The sequence below is a fragment of the Solanum dulcamara genome, chromosome 1, assembly GCF_947179165.1.
Source record: "Solanum dulcamara chromosome 1, daSolDulc1.2, whole genome shotgun sequence".
NCBI classification, from domain to species: domain Eukaryota; kingdom Viridiplantae; phylum Streptophyta; class Magnoliopsida; order Solanales; family Solanaceae; genus Solanum; species Solanum dulcamara.
The window spans coordinates 52,942,988-52,958,687 of record NC_077237.1 but is presented as its reverse complement, the minus strand read 5'-3'; the positions used below and the strand labels follow the sequence as shown (position 1 = coordinate 52,958,687).

Here is a 15,700-nt window from a genome sequence, read left to right as displayed (position 1 = left end):
ATTGACCTTGGCTTTGGTGCTGGTTCTGTTGGTTTCCACCCCAATAAAAGTTTGGATGGTTTCTCCAACTAGGGTTATAAGCATTTACATAATTTTGCTGGCCTCCACCCCTCTGTGCATTACCTACAAAATTTACCGATTTAGTAATTGCACCATAATATTCTGACGTGTGTTCACTGCTGCCACACGCTTCACACCACATATTGCTTCTGCTGAACTACATTTACTGGAGACTGTTGTTTCCCCAAAGCTAAGTTGTTGAAGTGAGTAGATATCATGTTTTGCATTGCTGCAATCTGTGTTGTCAAAGCTATCACAACATCTACTTCAAGCATACCTGCCTATTTCTTGACAACAGGCCTACAGTTTCCTCTATTCCATTCTGGATTTCCTTGAGATATACAGTTTAGCAATGTGTAGATCTCATCATATGTATTCTCCAAAGCTTGTCTACCTACAGCTAAATCAAGAAGAATTTTGGTGTTGGGTTCCAACCCTTTAATGAAAGTATAGACCAACATCTCGTTATGTTAGTGATGATGAGGACAACTAATGAGTAGAGATTTGAACCTATCCCGAGCTTGGTATAAATTTTCACCCCGACTTCTGCTTAAAGCTTAGTATTTCATCTCTTAACTTTGCTATCTTCCCCGAAGGAAAGAAACTGATTAAGAATTTATGAGCTAAATTGTTCCATATGGTAATAGAATTGGGCGGTTCCAACTTCAACCATCTCCTAGCCTTTCCCAGTAGAGAAAATGGAAATAAGGTCAGCCTCATGTAATCAGGAGACACTTCTGTTGGTGTATAAGTGTCACTGATTTCCAAAACAGTTATGGATGTGGAGTTGGGGATCTCTGTGAGGCAACCCCGTGAATTTTCCATTTGTGCAATAGTTGCACCATGTTCTGTTTCAGTTTAAATCTTTCTTCAGTTGACGGTTTCTGAATGCTAGAGGTGACATTCACTATGAGTGGGAATGCCATATTACGTACTATCCTAGCTTCCATATTATAGGGACCTCTACTGGAACTTCATTATTATCACCTAGATTGACCTGTGGTACCAGATATAGAGACGCCGCTCTCCTCCTCTGCTAATGTAGAAATCTCTCAGGCTCTGCTAATGGCTCTACAATGTTCCCACTTCTTTCCAATGTGCCTTTGCAAATTTCACTACAAGAAATCATAGATAAGATCAAGTTGTTAACACTAACACAAACAACTAAGAAATGTTGAAAATAAACAATTTCCAAATTTAAAGATCCCGACAACGGTGCCAAAAACTTGTTGCCACTAAAGCACACAAAGTGAACGTGGTCTTACAAATAGTACAGTGGTTCCTTTCAAAACTGGATTGTCGAATCCAAAGGACTTTAATCAGGAGTGAGTATTATTTCCAATTGATGAAATTATTTGCGTGTGTTGCAAAAATTTGATTTCAAATATATTTTTTACTAAGTTATTAAAACTACTATTAAGAAATAGTTCAAAAATTCAGTAAGTTATGATAAAATGAGTAAATAATTTCAGGGTTTAACACTTGCAAATTTCAGGTATAACATACTTTTACTCTGGCATTTAATGGGTCATTAAATTAATAATTTATAGGGTTAATTTTAAAATCATTGTATCTCAACCTTTAATTGCCTACCTATGGCCCCAGCCTAACTACATCGTTCAGCAGGGATAGAAATGAACCAACATAGATGCTTTAATGCTATCATCCTAGGTATTAACCAAGTGTGGTGTATAGGTATGCATCACAGACATCCTATACACGAATTATCCTAGCCAATTCTAGAACAAGCATAGTTCTTATATTCTAGTGTTCTATCTCCTTTCTGACTCTCGAGTTTTGGGTAGATAACTAATGTATTTTAATGTTGATCAAGCATTTAAATAGTAGAAATGAGAATATAAGAGCAATTATATGAAATACATCATTTTCAACCAAAGCAAACTGTATTAAAAGCTTTATCTTGTGGTTACAACCCAAGAACAAGGTATTTTAGTCACTCATAATGTTTGAAAGAATACAAAACATAATTGATAGCATAAAAACCAACTTATAAATTAAAGAGAAGAAGAAATAAAACCTTAGGAGAGTTATCCTTTCATCTTCCTTCATCAAAACATGAAATAAAAATAGAATTTTTTAAAATAAAATACAGGTGGACTATTTATAGCCTCGAAAAATGTAAAGTTTCAACCCCTGTAGTGAAGTTCGTGATGCGGAGATGTTTTTGCATAGTGTAATTTTGCAGTTTCTTCTTCGGCAAATTCTCTTCTATCCAGAACCAGGTCCGCGACGTGGATATGGTTCATACTCCTCTATTTAGCCACATATATTCCAATTGTTGGAATTAAATGGCTGAAGCTAACAGCGCGATGCAAATAAAATTTAGCATGGTATATTTCCTTCACATTTGTTCCCAACTTCTTCTTTAAGCTCAATGTTCAATCTAATCATCTTTTGAATATCCATTCTTCCTCATTAAGCCTTGAAAGTGCCTAATCATGTCATCAGTTATATTCACACACAAGCATTTTAAAAATGAATTAAACTATAACAATTTGCTCTCAAACTCTACTATGAACATGGGTTATTTTAGCTATTGGATGCATAAATGCACCCAAGATCACTTTTCTGGGTACACCCAGTGTTACATGTGTCAATGCTGAAAAAGTACCATGAAGATGTGGACTACGTTATTAAATGGGACTCAGTTTTTTTAGACAAGGACCTTTATTATGAGGAAGAACCAGTTCCAATCCCTGATCGTGATGTCTGGACGTTAAGAACTAAAGAGATCGATATGGTTAAAGTGCAATGGAGACATCATTCAGTGGAGAAAGCTATTTGAGAGACTAAGAAGGATATGCGAGATAAGTATCATCAACTGTTTGTCAAAACAGATACTGGTTTCCCTAGTTAGTCACTTGAGGATGAGTAATGGATAAATTGGTATTTATTGTAATGTCTTTTCCTTATCGTTATGGATATGCCAATCAGATAGGATTTTGGACTAGAAAACTTCAGGTAGTAACTTTGGAAAAATATAGCCTAGGCCAGACTTGGATGAATTTTGAGTCAGGTGAGGTCTAGGGTTACTTTGTGGATGGTGGGGGATCGAATCTCTAATTTGATTGGGTAAGCTGATGGACAAGACGATATGAAGCATTTATGGATTTGTGAATTTAGTATCAAAATGATCGTATTGATGAGGTGATTAAAATTTGGGTAGCGTGAAGGTAATTGGAGGTAATTCAGAGGTTGAGAGATTCAACTTGGTAAATTTAGAGTGCGCGTATTCTGCTTCGAGGTAGACTATGATATCACCCTTTGAATGCGTTCTACTAGATATCATTTAGTATGTATTGCATGTGATTTAGGTTGGTATTTGCCAGATTTAGCGCCTCCCTCCTGTCTATTCCATTTCCTTGACTCCGGTTGAACCTTAGACTAGCGCAGTCTCTTAAGGTCCTCATTTTGGGTTTGTTGTTTCACTAGCATTATGGTTGGGTAAGATTATCCTTTTTAGGATTGGTACTAATGGTCTTAGGTTAGTTATGGCCCTTGGATGTTTTAGTTTGTGTTCTAGTGCCTTTGTAGCTAGATGTAGCTTCCGGTAGGGGCTTGAGATGGCTGGTGTGACATAGTGCTTATGCTGGAGACCTCTGTGTCTTGTCATAGCCATAGGTTTGTCTTATCTATGCTCATTGGGAGCTGTTTTGGCATATTTTAGGGTAAGGCGTCGATCCTAGAGATACTTCTCCCTCTATTTAATTTCGAGCCATGTCTCTATTATTTTCACTTGTTCAGTGGTAGGCTTAGGATGCCTCTATATCTATTATCTATTAATTAGGCCCGACACCGTGCTCGAGTAGAGATTAGATCCCAGGTTAGTCCCTTCTTACCCTGACTATGTGGTTTAGTTTAATGTTACTATTTATATTGTGTTTTTTTTGGATGCTGGTAATGGCATATTTTCATTGATTCAACATATTTACTCATTTCATGGTACGATCCTGGTATTTCATTGGATTTTTACTACTATTTTTGAGAGGACATTCTCACACTTTTTTTCTACTTTTAAACTGGTTTTGAATGGGAGTCGTACCACCTGGACTACTTTCATAAAATGGTTTGATATTTACAAGGCATCGAGGATATGCTCTGTTTTAAAATGACAGTTTAGAGGCATCAAGAATGCACTCAATTTCTATTGATATCCCGTACTGCATTGCCTTTTTATACTCTGGCTGCATCCAGGATGCCTTTAGCATATACTTGATTATCCTGGGCGGCGTTTCCCTTTTCTACATCATCTTGGCCACTCACCCTTCGGTACCACTATGGGGATACTATATGTCAGTGTAAGACCTGGTTCTGGCCCAAGTAATGTATAATGACTTCTTGCATCCCTTATGGTCCCTTGTGGCTAGTGCACTATGGAACTGGATGAGGGAGTCGCATGGGTCCTACCTAGCAGGCTGAGGGTCGGGGTGGGTCTATACACTTGTTGTCATTGTGGATTGCTGAGAGCAGTGATGATGTTTTTTGGTTTTACATGATGATGTTTCTGGGTTTTACTACAAACTTGCATTCATTGACTATCACCAGTATACTTGTTTGGTGTGGTCCCCCAGTTTGTGGGGTCCGGGGGTATGTTTGCCTTTGTTTGTACCTTTCTGGGGTATGAGCGTCCGGTCAATTATTGTCTGATTATACCGTTCTTATCTCTTGTCATAATTTTAGTTGGTTTAAATGGTGTCTTAGTCTACGTTGTTGATGTTCGGGTTTTCCTGTTAGACTCAGTTGGCTTGGTACATAGGTGATATATGATTAGTTGGCTCCTTTAGTGCTCCTTACTATAAATAGGTTGTGGCTTACGCGTGCTGGTGTGTTCTTTGACTTTGTCTTCTATAGTTATATATATATATATATATCCTACTTCATTACTCTCATATCCTGCTTTACCTTGTGTTAGATCTTATTTGTTTACTTGCGCTATATTTATCTGATTACCTGTGATTTATACTTGTCTTATCTATAGAGCTCAGTCGGTGTATGCCTACTGAACACTATTCATTTAGTACTCATACTGCACTTATGTCCTCTACAGATCATAGTACGTGTTATTGCTGTTGATTTGGACTTATGCGGAGCATCTTCTGATTTAGAGATTTGGTGAGCTCTTGGCATCCAAAGTTGCCAGTTTCCATACATGCCAGATTAGGACTAGTCTTTAGTTGCTTTCGAAGAATGTCTGTACCTATATTGTATTTGTAAAAGTCTTGTACTTCTATTTTGATTTAGGTGCTTGATTATTGACTGATGTTAGGTCTTGGGGTTACTTCTTGTGTTTGTTCTAGTTGTTCTCTTTCTCCTCATTGTTCCTTAGTTTTCACCTTATTTATTCATCTTTCGCTTGATAGCCCATTGCCTCTAGTTCTGGGGTAGTTGTTAAGGGTTAGGCTTTCATGCCGGTGGGTGTTAGCAGGTGCCATCATGGCTTGAGAAATTGGGTCGTGACAATTTTTGTGAAGTTTCACCATGCATTTGGCTATAAATTTTCTCAAGTTTTGGTGAAATTTTAAAAATATTATTTTATACCTGTAAGTTCTAAAAATTATTAAAAATATCCATAAGTTTGTGTTATCATTTTATAATAAACATGTTCCATTAAAGAAACCTTATAACATAATTGATAACAATCAAAGACAATAAAATAACAATATAGGCAATAGCAATACATTAATCAAATTAAAAATAAATTATTCTTTTTTCCCAAGCTTGTCACTCAAACTATTCTTTTTTCAGAGAAGATAATAACAAACTATTCTTTTATAAAATGTTCCCACATTCTACGAACAATCTCTTCTCAACAAGCTTTTATTTTTAGATCAGACGACCTATAAGACGAAGAAATATTGTTACTCTGAGTCGATTGTTCATCACTTTTATCAATGATCATATCATCACTTTCTTATTAAGTGAATACTACTTTGATTTTCACGTAAAAAATTATGTAATACAACACAAACAACTACTATTTTCACCTGCATGTCTAAGTCATAGTTGTTCATATCTTGTCGTAGTATTTTGAATCTATTTTTTCATGCACCAAATGTTCTATCAATTACATTACTCAAAGAGACGTCTATAGATAAATAGCTCTTTGCCATTCTTAAGCTCTATTTCACTTTCCCTGTAGTCTTGCAAATGATATCGCATTCCTTTCATAGAAATATGGTTGTTGACTCATTGATAGAAGTTTCACTAAAGAGGATCGGTGGACATTTTTATAGATAGGTTTTATTTAAGATGAATTAATGGTATTGGTTGATCATATTAATCAAGTAAATTGGTAGATAAATATTTTGTTGGAATTAATAAATGATTGGTATTTTTATAAAATATAATAGTTTGGGGTTATTTTTAAATTTTTAAACTTCCCAAGTTCTATTTTTTAGAACTTGGGAACTTGGGGATTTTTCCAAATATATTTGAAAAGTAATGGAAAGTTCGTAACGGCCTATCCCCGTCATTATGAGTAGGCCAATGGGGAAGGAATTTGGGCCAGAAAACATTGGGTAGTCTTTGAAAAATTTGAGCCTAAGCCAGACTTGGATGAATTCCTAGTAGGTGAGGTCTGGGGTGACCTTGTGAATGGTGGAGGATCAAATCTCTAATTTGGTTGGGTAAGCTGATAGAAAAGATGATTTGAGCATATACAACTTCGCAAAATCACATCCGGGTGAGTAAAACTCTCCAAAATAGACTTTGCATAAATGGTATAATTAGGGCTTGGAGCTCAAGTTTTGAACTCTCTTTTTATGTGCAGCCTGGAAGAGAGGAAATTGTCCCGCCATAGCAGAATGGTCTTGCCAAAGCGGGACAATCGTGACTTAAAGAAGAAAAAAAACCAGAAATGGTTTTATTCTACAAAGGCTGTTCTTAAGATGTTAGGAGGAGACCCAGGGCGATTTTCATCATTTTTCACAGATTTCCATGCTTAAGTTAAGAATTCTATTCCCTAAACTCATCAATGATTCCTAAAACACATAAACTAGGATGGGTGGTCATTGTAGGAAGGTTTTGGTTTGTGGGTAAGGTTGGAAAATAACCCTAGAGTCAGGTTGGGATCATGGGTTTTGGTCTTGGAAGGGAATTATGTTATAATTCATGTGAATTAGTCCATTATATTGATCCTTTGTATATATGCGACTTGTTTTAGACCAAGACCGAGTAGAACAAACTCATAAAGGGAAAGCTCTTGAACTTTAGAGTTGTTGAAGCTCAAATTCGAGATAGTTAATGGTTTATTTCTCGTATGTATTTCATGTACTGGTTAAGTTGCTTCATTGTATGCATGCGTGTATATGAATAGGAAAGTATGCTATTAAATATGTGAAATAATCAATTACTGGCCTGTTTTGTGATGAACCTGTTCTTGGTGGTATGATGTGGACTATTGTTAGTAATGTATGATTGATTTGCATAATTGGATCAGGTGTCATGTTCTAACAAACATTTGGATCGGATGTCATGTTCCGACATATATTTGGACTGAGTGTCATGTTTCTATACAAACCTTGGATCGGGTGTCACTTTTTGATACAAATTAAGTGTTTGTAGGTCCCATGAGAGGACCCTTATATGAAGTTTCATGGTATTGAGATTGTTGAACTGTGGTCTTGCTGAGTATTGATTGATATGAAAATGATTAAGCTTTTTCCGTATATATGTGCTTACTATGTTGAGTTTACTTGTCCATGATCTTCTTACTAGCTAGCCGCATGATCCTACAAGTACACTGTTGATTTTATGTACTGATACTACACTTGATCTGTCTTTGTTGAGTACAGGGCATATGCAACCAGCAGTGGAGAGACCTCGCTTAGAAGAGTGACACTTGTTCAGTTCAAAGGTGAGATGTTTCTTTCAGGCTATCGTAGACTTTTTTATTTCTAGTCTTTTTTCCGGGACTTAGACATTTAATTATGATATACTTTTTAAATGACTTTATTTGGGATTGCATTCCCTTTTCCTAGATGTGATGACTTGTTTAGAGTTTTTGGTATGATTGATTTTCAGTTCCTAGGTATTTCTGCATATTTTGGGGTTGTTGACTAGATTTACTTAGTATATGGAAACTCAGCCTTATTGCTATTAACTTAAGTTGCTTCTGCATCTTTTACACTTTTTGCATCTAGTGAATGGGATAGTTGGGCTACATTAATGGTTATTCCACTGAAGGGTTAGTGTGGGTGTCAGTAACAGTGAGTCGGGGTCGTGACAAATTTGGTATTAGAGCCCTAGGTTCATTGATCTAGTTGTACCAAAATAAGTCTAGTAGAATCTTGTGAAATGGTACCGAGATGTCTGTACTTTTCTTCGAGAGACTATATGACTTTAGGAAAAGTTTCTCTATCTTCCTTCCTTCGTGATATAACTTGATTCAAATTTATATCTGGAGATCCAAATTTGTATTAACTTCTTTCACTCTCTTTTTTCTTGGATGGTTAATATTCTCTATAATGGTCTACAACCCATAGCTCTAGTGGAGCCAGAGGAAGAGCCAGTCGTTTGAGGGCGAGGCAAAGGTAGAGGTAGGAGAGGGAGACATGGAAAGGGTAGAGGGAGAGCCGCACCCACCAGGGTGGAGGTTCCAATTGAAGTAGTGCTTATAGGTGAGGCTCCTCCCGCTTCCTAGGATGAGTTAGAGGAAAACCTAGAGGTTGGAGAAGAGGAAGGAACCCAATATGGGGCTGTCGGTCTTCCCCCTCTGGACCCTATACTAGCACAATAGATCATGAACTTTTTGAGTGTGTTGGCTGGAACTAGAGCCATTCCCACCATGCCCATAGCACCATCTTCTGTTGCTCATCCTTTTGCTACTGTAGCTCCTCTAGTAGATGAGGTGGTAGGTATTGATGCTTTCTTCATACCACTTATGGGTCCTGTTATGAATGGTACTGAGCATGGCATGCTTACCAAGTTGCTAAAGATCAAGCCTCCATTATTCTATGGTACTGATAATGAGGATGCATATGAGTTCATTCTTGATTTCTACAAGAGGTTGCACAAGTTGAGAGTAGTGCACCAGCACGAAGTGGAGTTTGTGAAATTCTAGTTGTAGGGAGAAGCCAAGCAGTGGTGGAGAGCTTACATAGAGTGTCGTTCACCAATATTTCCCCTACTTACTTGGGTTTATTTTATTCTCTGTTCCAAGAAAAATATATGCCCCATACCTTGAGGGACCACGAGAAGGACAAGTTCATGGCATTGAAGAAGGAAAGTTACTCAGTGGCTGCTTATGAGGTCAAATTTCATGTGTTTTCCAGGTATGCTACTCAACTGGTAACTACAGAGGAAGAGAGGATCCGATTATTTGTGAAGGGGTTGATGTTACACCCCACCCTTTTTTTAAGCTCAGAATGTCTCCTAAGTTACTTAGACATTATCATGTGAGCCGGATACGCTACGACACTATCAAATGACCCTAAGGAAGGAAGAGTGTGATACCCCATAGTGGAGAAGGTTGGAAATGGAATCATAAGAATCCGGAAGGAATTGGAGGCCAAGTAATGAGTCGTAGAACTCGATTTAGCTACGTAATCTACTAACTTGGAAGTATTACATACTTAATCTATTGGAGTACATACCAAGCTTGTGTAGCATGGGTTACATAGGCTCTTAAAATAAGACGAGATTATGAACCTACGAGAGGGAGCAAAAACTAGTTTCCGAACTTACGAAAGTCAAGCAAGCAGGTGACAAGCAAGCACCTCAAGCAAGCAGGTGACAAGCAAGCAGGTGACTCACCTACCTGCTTGGGGGTGGACCCCGCCGCCATGTGGCGACGTGTGATAGGCCGCATGAACTAGGTGGCGTCCTAGGGGGCTGCCATGTGTCACCCCTAAGGGGCTACCATGTGGCACCTTTTTAAAAAGGGTGGATATATATATAATGACTAAGTACAGCATACTTAGCCAAAAATCAGTCCAAAATATAGAGAAAAACAAACGTGAGAAGAGGCAGCCATGGTTGGAGAAAGTTTAAGGTAAGTTCCTTGATTTTCTTCCGTGAATTAATTAGCTACGGTGTTCCTCAAGCACGTGGAAATATATATATGTATATATATATATATATATATATGTATATTATTATGACTAAGAAGTCATTTCTTCAGCTGTACACTTGGGAAAAATTGGACAGAAACGTGAGAAAGAGAGATAGAGAGGCAGCCATGGCGTTTGAAGTTTAAAGGTGAGTTTTCTAATTTTCTCTCTGTGAATTAATTATATACGACGTTCCTAAAATATATGGAGGTATATATATATATATATTACGATGCTTACGGAACTATATTTTCAGTTCTACACTTGGAAAACTAAGAGAAACTTAAAGAGAAAACGCTAGTTAACAAACCCGTTTTTGGAAGGGACAATGGTTAGTAATATTGGTATAAATGCTTGTGTATAGCTTCGTTTCAGGTGATTCAATATGTTTTGGAAATTTGTTTCATGGTTCTATAACTTTAATTTAGACTCCAAAATCCAGTTTTACTTGTATCAGCTCGAAAAAGGGTGATGAAGTGTAGAGGAGGTACTACCCAGATTTTGGTTTTGGAAATCTTACACGGACTGCTGTTGGTGTTTTGGTCATATATTTTGGTACAAAATTGCTGTAGAGGTAATTAAAAATTGTTTGCGACCTTGATACACATGTCTATAACTTTAATTGAGGACACAAATCCTGTTTCCCTCAATTACCCCTCCGAAACTAAGCGACAAGTACAGTGGGCTGTCCAGATTTCACATTTTGGATTGTTTTGGCGAGTTTGACAAGTTTAACGTAAGGTAAGACCTTTCCTTTTAAATTGGAGTTTATGGTATTGTTATATGGTGTATTACACCCCTTGTATGCTGCTGGAAGTTTAAGAACATCGTAGAAATGCTCGACATTCGAAATAAACTAAATTGGAATCGCTATAGTTAAATTGTCGTCGAAGGATAGTATTGTTCGTGTGAGGTTCTGCTGCAGGGGTTTGATGTGTTGTTTCAGGGCCTAAATATGTTCTAATGCGGTTTAGGGTGATGCTAGTTGAATCCACACGACCCCTCATTGCGTATAATGAAAGGCGTTACAAAATAAAGGCTAGACGCCCTATTGTGCTACCGTATTTTTGAGTAAGTCATTTGGAGTTTATGTTGTATATTGTTGGTCTGAATTGATGCAGGTTGTTGTTGTTGGTTGGCTGTAGGTCTTAGGGACCTAATTAGAAATTTGGATAGGGCACATTATAGGGGAGGTGCTGCCCAATATTCGTCGACGCCTTAGCGAATAACAGAACTAGTCGGGGAAACGACTAAGGAAATAGATTCCATTAATATTAAGATGTAACCTAGAGTGCTGGAAAGTAAAAGGCATTGATATTCATACTACTTTCATGTTGAATAGGTTCAAAGGACGGCGAGGCAAGCAGGATAAGGAATAATTCAGATAAGGTATGTAAAGCTTTCTCGTGGCATGTTTTGGTATAAGCACGTACAGTTATCTTTCTTTCCTTTTGGCAAGTCTTAGCCTTAAGTGAATTGTATGTGGAATGTGGGAATAATTCCACTCCCAGAACTCTAGGTACGCCCCATAATCCCTAACTACAGTTAAGTGTTGACACCCCTACAAGGATTGAGTATTGCCTATTTAGGCTTCTACGTGCTAAAGAGTAGTGTATGGGAAATTATGTTTCCCTTCTCTTGATATGTATTTGGTACGAAAGTGAAATTTGAATGCCATAACGGCTCACCGATCCCCATAATGGGCCGGATATGAAATATGTGTATGAAGGTCATCTGAAAGAAAGTACAGACTACATAGAGCTTATTCTCTTTCTACTCTTGGGCATGTCTCTGTTTAGCTGTAAGTTAAATGTAATCTAAACTCCGGGGTAACTCCATTCTTAAATATTTCTTATTTACTTTTGAACATCGAACTTTGATAGTGGTTGAACTATTTCCCTGGAAGCTTATATATATTAAAGAGGGACCAAATGTACAGGCTCCAAGTCTTAAAGACTATACGAGATTAAGCATTTTTGATTCCATAAATGATTTGGCCCTACGTTAATACATGTCTAGGGTCCCCGAGATCACTTTTGAGACAGCCCATAATGGTATTTAGAGGACACTCAAGATGACTACACCATTACTCGGGTCCTCAAACAAAAGCGTAACTTTCTTATTTTGTCGAGTCTCTGATAATGATTTAAATTGCATATAGTTACTCATGACTCTACTCGTGTATACTGTAATACTTCTTTCACCGAGTCCCGGGCCGGGTACGTTGTCGTGCACAATTCACTGCATTGTTCACCGAGCCCCTCACTAGAGGGTCGGGTACGTATGTATATATATGATGATGTGTTGTAATAAGGTGGTGATGGCGTCGGGCCTATGATGGTCCTATAGATGTGATTCACTGGACCCCTTAAAGGGCCGACTATATTGTATAAATTGAGCATGCATGCTTTTATGATTCATAGAGTATAGGTACATGACTTCGATTTAATAATTTGTTCCCCTACTTCTCTATTTCGAATATACCTCCAGTGTATTATGTTACATTTTACATACTCAGTATATATGTCGTACTGACCCCCTTTCTCAGGGGGCTGCGTTCATGCCCGCAGGTACAGATACAAGTTTGGGCTGGAAGAGGCTCCATTGTTTCAGGGCCTAGTTTTTGATATTGTCCACTAGTCTATAACATTGTTTTATCTATTCTAGGGTACGGCGGGGGCCCTGTCCCTCCATCTGTTGTCATTTATATTTTTAGAGGTCTGCAAACATGTATATGTGGGTTGTGTATGTTAGTTTGATTCAGCTGGATCTACATGATATATGTTATTATGTTATGGAAGCCTTGTCGGCTTACGTACCCTATCATGTTATGATATAAAAGAAAAGGGCTACAGACTCATGAAAATGTTGTCGCCCAATGGGGCTCTGTTATATAATATTGTTTTATTTACAGTGCAATTTGATCACAACTGGTAGTTAGGTATATAGGGGGGTCTAGGTTTGTCCCCAGTCGCGGCCTACGGGGTTGGGTCATGACAGTTGAACCCTGAGTTACAAGTGCTGTCAGTTTACATGACTTCATTAGACAGGTACTTCAACGAAGTCATTGACTTTCTGAAAAAGGTAGAAGGTGTGAGGAGAGAAGGGAAGGCCAAAGCTTTAGCTAAGAATCCCAATAGCACAGGTAATTTCCAGGGATCCTATTTTAAAGGGTCAGGCAGGCCGATAATTCCAGTCCGACTAATTTGGTAAGCTCTTCTTGCTTCTACTCATAGTTTTTTAGGTAGTCTATAGCAACATCCGGCCCATAAGGGTCTGAGAGCATCATTTCCAAATAGCACGCCATTTTTTGATTATGACTATTTCAATTGTGGAGAACTGGGGAATATACAAAGAGAATATTCTCACCCTCTTGGGACAGTTTCATTACCCCAATAGGCTAGAGAAGTAGTACCCGTGGTCGGGGGAGGCAATAAGAGAGGACATCCATTGGGTGGGCGAAGAGGAAATCAAAGAGGTCTTGGGGACCTAGGTAATGGTAGTGCAAGTTAAGGAGTAACTCAACCAGGTAAGGAGGTGGCCCATGAGGATTGCCGGTCTAAATTTTATGCATTTCCTGGCAAGATCGAGGTAAAGGCACCTGACGCAGTGATCACAGGTACTATTCTTGTCTATGACTATATAGATACTGTTCTGTTTGATCCGAGTTCTACTTATTCTCACATGTCAGTGAAATATGCCTTGGGTTTTGATGCACTATGTGATATACTAGATGCCCCCATTCATGTTTCCACCCCTGTTGGAGAGTCAGTCATAGTCAACCATGTTTATCGTACTTGTTCTGTGGTTTTATTTGATTCCATACTTGGGTTGGCTTAGTGATTTTAGATATGACCGATTTTGATGTAATATTGGGCATGACTTGGTTGCCCTCTTATTTTGCTATACTTAATTATAATTCCAAAACTGTGGCTCTAGAGATCCTGGGAGGGAAAGGTTAGAGTGGGAAGGGTGTATAAGCCTAAGCCATCTAAGGTCATATATTTTCTCTAATTTCTATTCATCCCTACCATATGGCTCTGTTAGAGTTGAGAGAGCTTAAGGCTCAAATCTAGGAACTTCTTGATAAGGGATTTATACCTCCTAGTGCTTCTCTGTGGTGTGCTCCGGTGTTATTTGTTAAGAAAATATATGGTAGTCTGAGAATGTGCATTGACTATCAAAAACTGAATAAGCACACCATCAGGAATAAATATCCTTTGCAACGTAATGATGACCTTTTTGATAAGTTGTAAAGTGCATCAGTCTTCTCAAAGATTGATCTTAGGTCTAGGTACCATTAGTTGAAAATTAGGCCTGAAGATGTGCCCAAAAGAGCATTTATAACCAGGTATAGGCACTATGAATTTTTGGTGATATCTTTTGTGCTGACCAATGCACATGAAACCTTCATGAGTTTGATGAATAGGGTGTTCAAGCCATTTCTGGATTCATTTGTGATTGTGTCTATAGATGATATTTTGGTATATTCAGAAAGTAAACAGGAATATGCAGACCATCTCTAAATTGTCTTAAGTGTTTTGGGAAGATAAAAGTTGTATACAAAACTATCTAAGTGTGAATTTTGGTTGCCTTTATAGGCCATGTTATTTCAAAGGAAGGGTCAATGGTAGACTCACAGAAGATTGAGGCAGTTAAGATCTGGGCTCAGCCTAGTTCCATGACCTAGGTTAGAAGTTTTGTGCGATTGGCTAGTTATTATAGCCGATTCATGAAGGACTTTTCTTCTATCACTACTCACTTGACTAGACTGACTAAAAATGAGGTGTTATTCAAGTGGACTGACAACTGTGAAGAGAGCTTCAAAAATCTTAAGACTCTTTCGACCACAACACTAATTTTGACCCTACCGATTAAAGGTAAAGACTTCATTGTTTATTATGATGCTTCACATTCAGGTTTGGATGTTGTGTTAATGCAGGATAGAAACTTCTTAGCTTATGATTTACGACAGTTGAAGGTGCATGAGAGAAATTACCGGCTCATGACTTGGAGTTGGCAGCGGTAGTATTGGCACTGAAAATCTGAAGGCATTATCTATATGGCATCAAGTGTAAAGTGTACACTAATCACAGCAACTTGCAGTATGTGTTCACCCAAAAAGACATAAACTTGAGATAATGAAAGTAGAAGGAGTTTCTCAAAGACTATGATGTCACTATCTAGTATCATCTAGATAAGGCTAATGTGGTAGATTACGTATTATGCTAGAAATCGGTTAGCATGGGCAGTCGAGCCTATTTAGGAGCAAGCAGAAGGCCCCCAGCTAGAGAAATTCACGTCTTGGTGGCCAGGTTCATAAGGCTAGGCATCTCAGAGAAGGGTGGGGTGATGGCTAGTATTAATCTAAGGTCACATTTATAGGGTAGATTAAGGCCAAACAATTTGAAGATGTAACTTTGAATGAAATTAGAAAAAAAGTATTGGTGGACAAGGCCCAAGATTCCGCACTTGATGCAGGTGGAGTGCTCCACTTTAGGGGAAGGATTTGTGTTCCCCAGGTGGATGGCATAATTTAGAAAATTTTGTCTGAATCTCATGGTTCGGGA

General features: G+C 38.1%; 1 non-coding gene across 1 annotated transcript; it reads left to right on the top strand.

Annotated features, from left to right (window-relative positions):
- Positions 1-531: 531 nt before the first annotated feature.
- LOC129904013 (small nucleolar RNA R71) lies at positions 532-639 on the top strand. Its single transcript, XR_008770348.1, has one exon. It is a non-coding gene; the product is annotated as a small nucleolar RNA R71 (small nucleolar RNA).
- The last annotated feature ends 15,061 nt before the right edge of the window (positions 640-15,700 follow it).